The sequence below is a fragment of the Ochotona princeps genome, chromosome 2 (genome assembly GCF_030435755.1).
Source record: "Ochotona princeps isolate mOchPri1 chromosome 2, mOchPri1.hap1, whole genome shotgun sequence".
Classification (NCBI taxonomy): Eukaryota; Metazoa; Chordata; class Mammalia; order Lagomorpha; family Ochotonidae; genus Ochotona; species Ochotona princeps.
In genome coordinates this window covers 104712191-104722943 of record NC_080833.1, presented here as the reverse complement: position 1 = coordinate 104722943, position 10753 = coordinate 104712191, and the positions used below count along the sequence as shown (strand labels likewise).

General features: G+C 44.2%; 1 protein-coding gene across 1 annotated transcript in view; it reads left to right on the top strand.

The window, feature by feature from the left end:
* Positions 1-6461: 6461 nt before the first annotated feature.
* OTUD7B (OTU deubiquitinase 7B) overlaps positions 6462-10753 on the top strand; it is a 61664-nt gene continuing 57372 nt past the window's right edge. The window contains exon 1 of the mRNA XM_058660185.1: positions 6462-6698. The gene's annotated coding sequence lies outside the window, so the exon portion shown is untranslated. The remainder of the gene's footprint in view (positions 6699-10753) is intronic.

Below are 10753 nucleotides of genomic sequence, written 5' to 3'. Positions count from 1 at the left end.
CCTCTTCCACTCTGGGTTTCAAAGCCATACTCGGGGACCCTTTTCTGGCTCCTGCCATTCTGCTTTTTCATGAGTGACTCTTGGGCACACCCATGGGGATCCCTCTGCATAGGGTGGTCCACACTCAGGTGTGAATGTGTATTTACTCTCTTTTTAAAATCAATGCTGCCCTCACTTGTGCTCTGTTGAATTTTCTCTGTTTGTGGGCAAGAATCTGGAATAAAGATTAAGACACATGGGCTCCTAAAGCGCTCCTAATCCACATTCCCACCAATAGTGTATAAGAGTTCTCCTTTATCCACATCCTTAGCAGCATTTGCTACTTTTCATCTTTTGGATAGTAGCCATTCTAACAGAGGAGACATGACTTGAATTTGCATTTTCTTGATGGCTTAGTGACATTAAGCATTTGCTGGTCATTTGTTATTATTTCTTTTGAGAACTGTCCAGGTCCTTTGCCTACTACTTAAATGGACTGGTTGTTTTTTGTGTTGGATTTTGCTTGTTTTTTTATTTTTACTTCTTGATAGGCTTTGGATATTAACTAATCCTTTGTCAGATAAATAGTTCACAAATATTTCCTCTTGCTGGATATCTCTTTGTTCTACTGATTGCTTCCTTTGCCCTGCAGAAGCTCCTGCACTTTGGAGTGTTATGTAAAAGAAAAAGAAAATCATTACTTACACTAATGTCATAGTTTCAGGTCTTAACTTTAGGTTTTTCATCCCTCTTGAACTGCTTTTCATACATGGTGAGTCTAATTCCATTTTTCTACCCAATTTTACCAGCACCATTTTTAAAAGAAACTATCCTTTTTCAGTGTTTATTCTTGGTACCATTGTTTAAGGCAGGGTCTATAAATACATGGATTAACTTCTGGGGCGTCTATTCTGTTCCCATGATCTATGTTAGGTTTTTTTTTTTTTTTTTTGCCTGTATCATGCTGTTTTAATTACTATGTCTTTGTAGTATGCTTTGAAGTCAGATATTGTGATACCTCAGGTTTTATTTATTTATTTATTTATTTGCTCAGGATCATTCTGTATATCCTGAGTCTTCCGTGGTTCCACACAAATTTTAGGATTGTTGTTTCTCTTTTTGTAAAAAACGTGATTGATATTTTGGTAGGGATTGCATTGAGTCTATAGGTTGCTTTTAATAATGTGAACATTTTAATATTAACTCTTCCAATCCATGACAAGGAAACTTTCCTTTTTATTATGTGTCCTTGATGATTTCTTTTACCAGTGCTTTTTTTTTTTTAAGATTTATTTTTATTACAAAGTCAGATATACAGAGAGAAGGAGAGACATAGAGAAATATCAGTCCAATGGTAAGTGGCCACAATGGCTGGAGCTGAGCCAATTTGAAACCAGGAGCCAGGAACCTCCTCCGGGTCTAACACGCGGGTGCAGGGTCCCAAAGCTTTGGGCCGTCCTCGACTGCTTTCCCAGGTCACAAGCAGTGACCTGGATGGGAAGCAGGGCTGCTGGGAGTAGAACCAGAGCCCATATGGGATCCTGGGTATGCAAGGCGAGGACTTTAACCACTACGCTATTGCGCCGAGTTCCTTTACCAGTGCTTCTTAATTGTACAGACATTTTACTTCTTTGGTTAAGTTTATTCCTATATATTTAATTTTGATAGCGCTATTGTGAATATTTTTACATTGTCTGTCAACAAGATCATTGTTGGTATATAAAAATGCCAATATTTTGTATGTTGATTTTGTATCCCACAATTTACTGAATTGGTTTATCAGTTTGTATGAAACAAATGTATTTATTTACTTGGAAGAGTTTCAGAGAGTGAGCCAGTTCACTCAGCAACCTTTGAATAAATGACCACCAGGGGTTGGATGCCACACTGGGTACTAAATTCTCAAATGGAGAATTTACCTCATGGAGCTCTGGATCTGATTTTGGGTAAAGCAAACAGTGATCAAATCATCCATTAATGAATGTAACCTTAGAGCTTGGTTAAGTGTTATAAAGGAAACCTGGATTTATTTTTTCTGTTTTTGAAATTAAGTTAATAGGACTAGCACCATAGCACGCTAAAACTCTGTCTATGGCACCAGTGTCTTTTATGGGTGTTGATTTGAGTCTCAGCCTCTTTACTTCCTGTCCAGTTCCCTGTTAATGTGCCTGGGAAAGTAGTGGAGGACGGTCCAAGTGCCTGGGCTCTTGCACGCATGTGAGAGATTTGGAAGAAGCTCCTGGCTCTGGATAGGCTCAGCTCTGGCCATTGAGCTATTTGGGATGTGAACCAATGGATGGAAGATCTTTCTGTCGCTCCTTCTCTCTCTGTAACTCACATTTTAAAAAATCCTTTAAAATTAAGATGAATTCACATATAATGTGATGTGCATGTGTAACAGCCACCCTTACCAAGATACAGGACAGTTCACTCTAGAATATTCAAATATATGCTCTTCTATTCGATTTCCTCCACCCCACTCCTTATAGGCAATCATGTTTCTGACTTCCATCATCCAGATTAGTTTTGCCTGTTCTTGAATTTCATTTACATGGGATTTTTTGGCTCAAAAATTTTTTTTGAGAGTAATTCACACTGGGTTTAAGGGTCCTTTAAAAAATTGTGTCCTCTTGTATGAACAATATAGGTATGTACTTTTCTGTTGGTGAACATTGGAGATGTTTCTAGGTTGGGGTGATTATGACTAAAGCTGTTTAAGGTTCATGTGACACATATTTTCTTGTCTATTGAGTAAGATCCTGGGAAGGGGAATCGCTTGGTTATAGGGCATGATTGTGTTTAATGTATATGAACCTTGGATATTGTTTTAAAGATATAAATTCATAGCCTTGTGTCCCAAGAATTCTAAGTTAGTCATTCTGAGGCTCTTAGTACAGCATAAATTTAAAAGGTAAATAAATAAAAACTCTACAGAACCACTGGTCTAAATTATAGTGCTGGTATAGGAAAGAAAATTATTTTGGTTTGATTTTCTTTTCCACCACAAAAGCATTTAAAAGTAAATGATTTCTTCCCCCCCCCTTTCTAGTTAGCTGAAAAAAAAAAATAGCTTTCTCTGAACATTTTGTGCCAATTTGTCCATGCGCGCCAATATTGAAGAAGTCTTTTTGAGTTTTCTCTGATGAAATGCAAAAGTCTGGTTTGCCTACTCATGCTGGAAAAAGCTCAGAGAGCTCCTAAAAGCAGCCTTTATAATTGCTAAAAGGAGTAAACAAAACCAGAACATCTTTATATGGAAAAGAACTTTGCACTGGATAGCGGGAGAGGGTGTGTGCCCTTGTGTACACCGATGGGGTATTCTTTCCTGTTTTTATTCTTTCCTTGCCATTCTTTCACCTGTGTGCTATCCTTCTAATCCGTCTTTTGCTGCTGTGACCTCTCTAGGAGAGAGCTGCTTTTAAGCATGTAGTTTAGTGATGGCCTGCATGGTTGCACTTCACAAGCAAAGAGGCTCCTAGTTCCTAGGCAAAGAAACTGGCACATAGGAATGGGAAGGGAGCCATTTGATAGATTAGGGGATGACTGAGCTGGGAGCAGAAGCCAGGTGGCCTGGCTCCCAGCCCAGCTGACCACACTGCTACCCACACAGCCTGGACTGACCAAAGACAAGCAGCCCATTGAACAATTGCACAAACAACAATGAATGATCGATGGTCGGAGCAAGAAGCAGGCACAAAGCAACTGCAACCCCATCACTTCCTGGTCCCTACGTTTCCAGGCAAGCCTATAATGTGTGGCCACTTAAATCATTTTGACCAGCAACTTGGCCCAGCTTGCAAATCTGTGGTCACTGCCAAAGGAAAAAGTCTTATGTGGTACTGAGGGTGGTGTCTTTGTTCATGATGGTGGAGTTCAAAGGCTGGAAAGACATGTAAGTGGACTTTAAAAAGTTGTGTAAAAATGGAGTTCAAACATAAATTCATTTTAATGTTTAAAAGTTGAAATTGGGCCAGTGGGCTAAGCCTCTGCGTGTGAGGCTGTCATCCCAGAAGGTGCTAATGTGAGTCCCAGCTGCTCTAATTCCAGCTTCCTGCTAATGTACCTGGGAAGGAATTGGAAGATGACCCAAATCCCACATGGGAAACATATTCTGGCTCCTGACTTTGAACCAGCCCAGCTCCATCCACTGTGGCCATTTGGGGAGTAAACCAGTGCATGAAAGAGCAGTCTCTCTCCTTTCAAAAAAAGGAAACAAAGCTTAAAAAAAAAGTTGAGATTGTATATGAGGGATTTTTAAAAAGTTTATGGAAAAGGCATATTCTATATTCAAAAAAAACTTACCCATGTGTTTAAAACTTTTTGCACCAAAACAAGCTAGTCTTTTAATTTAATTTTCCACAATTTTTTTTGAAGTATTGCTATATTTATCAGATCTGGAGGGCTTTGGTAAAATAAAACTCCTTTCTGATTTTGAGACTCTCCATCTGCGGGTCTTACCTCGGATTTAGCTAGCAACGAGTGAATCTGCATTTATTTATTTATTTTTATTACAAAGTCAGATATACATAGAGGAGCAGAGACACAGAGGAAGATCTTCCGTCCGATGATTCACTCCCCAAGTGAGCACAACGGCCCGTGCTGTGCTGATCCGAAGCCGGGAACCAGGAACCTCTTCCAGGTCTCCCACGCGGGTGCAGGGTCCCAAAGCTTTGGGCCATCCTCGACTGCCTTCCCAGGCCACAAGCAGGGAGCTGGATGGGAAGTGGAGGAGCCGGAATTAGAACTGGAGCCCATATGGGATCCTGGCGCGTTCAAGGCAAGGACTTTAGCTGCTAGGCCATACCGCTGGGCCTGAACCATATTATTCTGCCTGATATCAACACAGCTGGCCAAATCTCATCCTACCCCCCTAGATCTACCCCCTGAGCAGTGGCCAAAATCTGTGATTTCCACATGATTCCGCTTGCCAATCTGTATTGTGGGTCCTGAGCACGCTCCATGCAAACCACTGTCACCCTCTAGGCCTTGGTGTGTAGGCAGGGCCCTCTACCTAGTTCTAAATCTTCAACTTCCCCTATACAGTTGCCTGGGAAAATACCTGTCTTAGGTGTTGCTTTCCCAGTCTGAGTTGGATAATTCTAAAATTATCTGCAGGCTACAGTGTTGGAAACCAGAATTAAAACTGAGAATTTCTTCATTAGATGATAGCAGAGCATGAATTCATCTTGTGGTTGTCATTAGACATAGTTATTAGTAGAAACAGTTGAAATTCTCCTAACATATATTCACCCATGTAGCAAATGTGCTAGGAATGGCTTTGTCTATTTGTGTTCCTATAACAACGGCCCATTGTAATTCACATAGCACATATAAGGGTTCTGCCTTACACAATGCAGTTTTGTGTATGTTACTAAACTATAAGATGTTTGACGTCCAGGGTTATGTCTTGTTAACTTTTGTATTCCTAGTATCACTGACACAGTGCTTGGCATAGAGCAGGGACTCAACAGATAGCTGAATTCCAGTATCAGTTGTCATGTTGTAACAAGCATTACAAAGACAAGTGCTACATAACAACACAATGTTGATTTATTTCCATCTCTTGGAAGGCAGCAGTTAGAGGTCTGCTACCTGCTTGTTCACTCCCCCGATGGATGGGCCAGACCAAAGCTAGGAGCCTGGAGCTGCTTCCAGGTCTCCTCCAGTGGGGTGGCGGACAGGCGACCAAGCGCAGGGACCATCAGCTCTGCCTCCCGGTCATGCACTAACAGGAAGGTCAGCCTGGAAGAAGCAGGGATTCCAACCAGGCACTCTGAATCGGAATGTGGCTATCAGAAGCAGCAGTTTAATAGGGTGGACCACAACTCTCAGCTTTAGTCCCAGCATAACTTTAAGCTAACAGCCTAAAGCAGATGTGTCCACAATCGCTACTCACGTATATAAATATTCAGTATTTCATGCAAAGGTATGTTCACAAGGGCCACGCATAACCAGCTGTTGATCGACCAGAAAGAAATGTTCATTTCCCTCTGGTCAGTGTTCATTTCCCTCTGGTCAGAGTGACGACTGTGGATGACTAGAATTTCAGTCTCCTCATTCTACAGTATCTCACCTTTCTAGAACTACCCGGCCCCTATTTGCTCTTTGGGCAAGTGCTGTGGCCAAGTCATTAAACCTCAAAGCCTCGAGCGCCCACCCGGGTCCCTCTCCTCCTCCCCACGGCCAGCTCCCGTTCAAGAAGGCTCCAGACCACGGGCCTCAGGAACGCGGGGATGGAAAACACGGGGTCACGCGCGGGGCAAGCGCCACACCGGCCGTCGGCCCCGGGAGCGGCGCTGAGGGCGGGGCTGCTCGGGGCGGGGCTGCTCGGAGGCCCGGGGCGGCTGGGGTGTCACCGCCAACCCGCTCCGGCCGGAAACGGGCGCTTGTTTCCGGCCGGCCGGCCGAAAGCCACCGATCCTGACTGAACCAGCCGCCGGAGTCGGAGTGGCGCTCGGGTGTGGAGCGGGCAAAAAAAAAAAAAAAAAAAGAGAGAGAGAGAGAGAGAGAGAGAAAAGCCAGTGGGGAAGGCCAGTCCCGTCTGCTCTCCAGCTCCAAGATCCTGTGTGGAGCCACAGCCGCGGTCGCAGTGTCCGCCGCCTCCATCGTCGTCGGGGGAGGGGCCGGTCGGCCCCGGGGGTCACTGCCGAGGAATGAGGAGAGGCGGCCGGGCCCCGCGCTCCGCCCCGGCCTAGGGCCTGGCCCCGGGAGTCGCGAGGGTAACGGAGCCCCCCACCCCCGCCCGACACCTTCCCCCTCCCGTCTGCTCCCACCTCTTCCGACTCCCAAACTCTGCCCTCTCCTGCTCCCCGCTGTCCCTCGTCCCCTGTCGGGTTCTCTTGCAGCCCAGAGCCCGTCGCCCCTGGGCGCCCCCTCCTCGCCCTGAGCGCTCCCCGCTTCGTCCCTTTCGCGTTCTCTTTCCTCCTCGCTTCACCTGTGCCCCGCGTTCCTGTCCGCCGTCCCCCGTTCCTGGCTTCCCTTCCTAAGCCGTGCTGGGCAGTTTGAACGGTACCCTTTGGTTAGCTAGACTTTTCAGGGGATGTGAGCGGGGTGGGGGCTGGTGGAGTTGTGTTTTTGTTTTTCTCGTTTTAAGGTGGTTAACATGCAGGCTCCTAGCCCCAGAGTAGAATAAAGTTCATTTTCATGTCCCAGTATAAAAGTGAAATGAAGCAGCTTGTTGCCTTCCCGATCCATAGCCAAACTGAGGTGCGTCCAGTAATGGAGGAAGGGAGCGAAAAAGATGTGTGTGTGCGCGCGCGTGAGGGATTCTAGGACACGCTTGTGAACTTACGAAAAAAAAAAGTTGCCATGAGCCGATGGAAACTTTAGAAGCTGGAGATGAGTAAGCCGGGGGCTGCGTGATCTCATTCTCCTCCTAATGACTAGGTTAACGGTGTGGCTCGGGTCGGGATGGAATGAGATTTGTTTACTGGGCCGGAGTATTTTTAGCTCTGCGTTCACGGGCGCGCTATCCCCCTGCCTGGTACAGTCTGTCGGCGGCCTAAGCTCGATGGCTTCTCTGGGAGCAGTTTATACGTAAAATCGTGAAAGGAAATTGCCTGGAGAAATTTTATGCACCAGGCCTGCCCTGGAAATTCTCACAAGCTTTCTTTTGCCTGAGCATCAAGCCAAGAATTAACAGTATTTTGCCTTTTATTCAACTTCAACTTTGTATAGAATATGATATGCAGTAGAAGGCTGGTCATTTTTCCATCTTTGACTTTTTCTAAGTCGTGTATGAATGAGCTGGAGCTTCCTGAGGAGTGTTGAGTCTCTTTGTCTTCTAGAACCTGTTTCCTAGGTGGGAAAAGACGCTCAAGAGAGAATGAGTGGTGGCAAGGCCAGTCGGACAGGGTAACTAATCCCAGTGGTTTAGGAAAAGAAAATATTTTTCATTTTATTTGAAAGGTGGTAAGACAGACATCTGCTAGTTCACCCTCCAGTTGTTGGCAACTGTATCTGGGCTGAAACCAGGAGCTTGGAACTCAATCTGGGTCTCCCGCGTTTGTGGCAGGGACTGTCTAGCGCTTCATCCGGCGCCTGCTGCATATTAATAAGAAACCAGGATAGGAGTGGAGCCGAGGCTTAACTCAGGTGCTCTGATGTGGGCTGCAGGTGTCCAAACAGCAGGGTTGCAACTACTGCCACCCAATTCCTGGGCCCCCCTTCAGCCCCTGCTAGTTTTAGGACACAGTTTGGACTTTATGACTTTTGAAACTATTCCGAAAATGAGATCATGGGCCTGCTGTGATGGAGGGGACTGCTGGGAATTAGGCTGGGTGGGTGGCCAGGGAGAGGCAGACTTGTAGTTAAACATTTGCTGTGCATAATTTACAAATGAATGCATTATAAGCAAACAATGAAGAATTAATTACACTGTTTGTCTTCATTGTTTTTCAAGCGGTTCTTTTAAAATTTAGTAACCAAACGACTGACTGTGCTAGTCTATTGATACTTTGAAGGCGGAACAGCACTGCAAAAATAATTGGAATGGATGTGGCTCATCTTCAGTCTGAATAGCAGCCTGTTCTAATTTCTGCTATTGAACTGCCATGCCTGGGAGCACCTCCCCGCCTAAGTGGCCGGTTGCTATGTACTCAGCGATTGCAAATGCATACAAATATTAGCTCATGTTAGGGGTAATTGAGAAGACAAATATGCTGAAACATATATTCTAAAACAGAAATAGATTTTTTTTTCGATTTGTTCACCCACTTTGGATTATCAGCACCTTGTTGTCAATAATTATCCATTAACATAAATAATTTAGAATTGAACAGATATCTGGACATTATGCATCCAAATGCAAAAGGACAGAAGATAGTTTTCAAACTATTACTATTTTTTTGTTGTTGCCTCTTTCATTTGATACCAAAGACTTGCTCAGAAAAAAAACAAGGATAACTTTGCCAAAGAAAGGATTTTGTGCTGACTTGTACAAGGCAGGGTGAGCAGTAATGAATGCTAATTGTTGGTTGGATTTGGGTGGCCATGGGTCATTAGCGATTTAAAAATTTTCCTGAAGCTAATTAAATCTATTAAAAATCTTTAAAAATTTTTTTATTTGAAAGAGTTAGGAAGAGAGGGAGAGACTCAGGGAGATTTCTATCTGTTGGTTCATTCCCAGTGGTCACAACTGTCAGAGCTAGGCTCATCGGACACCAGGAGCCAGGAGTTTCTTCTGATTCTCCCATGTGGGTGCAGGGGCCCATGGACTCAGCGCATCCTCTGCTGCTTTCCCAGGACTCAAGCAGGGAGCTGGGTGGGAAGTGGCCTCACATCAGTGCCCATATGGGATGCTGGTGCTGCAGGCAGGGGATTAGCCTAGTATACCACTGTGCTGGCTCCTAATTAAATCTATTTATTTTGAGACCTTTAATTAAAGAAATATTTGATTTTGGGAATAAAATCTAACTTTTAAAAATCATAATACCTTCCAAGAAAGAGTCTGCTGTCTATCAGGAATCGTTTTAGCCCTGTGAATTGGATGGTATAGAGGTAAAATCTACTTCTGTCTGCATGTACCAACCATCTTGTTTTAGTTAAATTGCTTTTGTTATTCCAGGTAGTGGGAATTGAAGGGACTAAATAGACTAAGGAATAACTGCCATGTGGCAGCCATTTTATTCTATTTTTTTAAAAGATTTATTTATTTGTATTAGAAAGGCAGATATACAGAGAGGAAGATCTTCCGTCTGTTGATTGACTCCCCAAGTGGCCGAAACAGCTGGAGCTGAACCGATCTGAAGCCAGAAACCAGGAGTTTTTTCCAGGTCTTCTGTGTGGATGCGGGGTTCAAGGCTTTTGGCCGTCCTTGACTGCTTTCCCAGGCTGCAAGCAGGGAGCTGGAAGGGAAGCAGGTGGCCTCTGGGATTAGAATCGGCACCCATATGGGATCCTGGTGTGTGCAAGATGAGGAGTTTAGCCACTAGGCTACTGTGCCAGGTCCCGTTTAATTCCATTTAAAGATTTTTATTATTTTTTCAAATTTATGTTTAACCGAAAGCCAGTGTTATAGAGAGAATTGGAGAGACAGAAATCTATTCCCTGGTTCACTCCACAGATGGCTGCATGTTTGGGGCTGGGCCAAGTGGAAGCCAGAAGCCATGAGCTTCTTCCTGGTCTCACATATGAGTACAGAAACCTAAGCACTATGGCCATCCGCTGCTGCTTTCCCAGGGAGCTGGATGGGAGGTGGAGCAGCCAGGACTCCAACTGGTACCCAGAGGGGAGGCTGGCATTGCAGGCAGTAGATTTATTGACTATACCACAACACTACCTTCGCTTTTCCATTTCTTAGAAGTTTTGTTTTCAGTATATGTAACCATATATTTCAATATATGTAACCAAGTGAATTACAATGGGGAAACTAAGTATTAAAAATAAGTTTCTTGATAGCTATGCCACTTAGAAAGCTTTGGAACCCCTCTGGGTGAGCATGCAGAAGATGCTGGCAGAGGTTATTGTAATATATACGTGTGTGTTTGTACAGATATTTTTGTGGGGGAGCATCCTTATGCTAAATACTCATCCCACTAAAAATCCTCAAACAAAGCTTTGAAATGTGACCTTAACTGTAACTTTTCTGTGAAATATCAGACTGGAATCTTCTCAGTAGTTTTTGATAAATTTATGCAGTTTAACATTTATGTAATTGGAACATAGATGCAGGGCAGTTTTTGTCACAAATGTGTGATTTCAGTCAGTCATTCTATTTGTAAGGCAGAGGGGGAGACAGGTGAGCAGAGATCTCCCATTCACTCTCCAAGGGCAT